This window comes from Aplysia californica, unplaced genomic scaffold (genome assembly GCF_000002075.1).
Source record: "Aplysia californica isolate F4 #8 unplaced genomic scaffold, AplCal3.0 scaffold00678, whole genome shotgun sequence".
Classification (NCBI taxonomy): domain Eukaryota; kingdom Metazoa; phylum Mollusca; class Gastropoda; order Aplysiida; family Aplysiidae; genus Aplysia; species Aplysia californica.
In genome coordinates, this window is record NW_004797948.1 from 362,990 (window position 1) to 364,099 (window position 1,110).

Consider the following 1,110-nt stretch of genomic DNA (forward strand, 5'->3'; position numbering starts at 1 on the left):
TGGGGGGGTCGGGTTTCTTTTGGCCACAGTGCTTGTTTATTATCTGTTTTGGGGGTTTGTTTTGTTGACATGTGCCTCGACTTGGGTGTTCCCTTCAAATGACTGGAAGCACGTCGACTTCTTGAAATAGAAAGTGATCCTTTTGCGTCTGAAAAAGTGTTCACCTCTTACCAACTGACGCAATGCCGTGCAGGGTTCGTGGAATTAATATTGTGTAGGTTTTGCTTCCCTTTTGACTCTGTAAGGTGTTTCAAAATGGCGGGACCTTCAAATTTAATGTCCATCTCCTGATTAAAGGACTGGGTGTGGGTGGTTGGCAAGTGCTCTGGTGGTGTGGTCTGCTCCTTCTTTCCTGTCAAAGGTCTGTCGTCATTTAGTCGTCAATATCTCTCTTCCTTCTTTTTTGTGTTTGTTGTTACTCTCTTGTGACTTAGGCACTTTTATAAACGTATTGTGTTGCCGTAAAACTCTTACTAAAACTGTAACTGATGTTCTGCCGCTGGTGGGTGGTTGGCGGGTGCTCTGGTGTGGTTTGCTCCTTCTTTCCTGCCAAACGTCTGTCGTCCTTATCTCTCCTCCTTTTTTGTGTATGTTACATATATGATCTCATTGTGTTGCAGGTGCCGTAAAACTTTTACTCAAACAAAACAAAACAAAAACTCTCTTGTAACTTAGGCACTTTTATAACCGTATTGTGTTGCAAGTGCCGTAAAACTCTTACTAAAACTAGAACTGATGCTCTGCCGCTGGTGGGTGGTTGGCGGGTGCTCTGGTGATGTTTGCTCCTTTTTTCATATCAAAGATGTATCGTCCTTACCTCTCCTCCTTCTATTTTATGTTTGTTACTCTCTTGTAACACCTCTAATCTTCTGGCGCTCATATGACCTTATGCCGTTGAGAGCGCCGTAAAACCTCTACTAAAACAAAAAAAATCTCTTGTAACTTAGACACTTTTATAGCCGTAACGTGTTGAAAGTGCCGTAAAAACGTTTTCTACAACTAGAACTGATGCTCTGCCGCTGAGTGAGCGTTGCGCGTTCGCCAGCGGAGGCGGTGTGGCATGCTTGTGGCGGGCGTTTGTGGGAAGGAAAGTCTGGCTCTGCGGTGGAT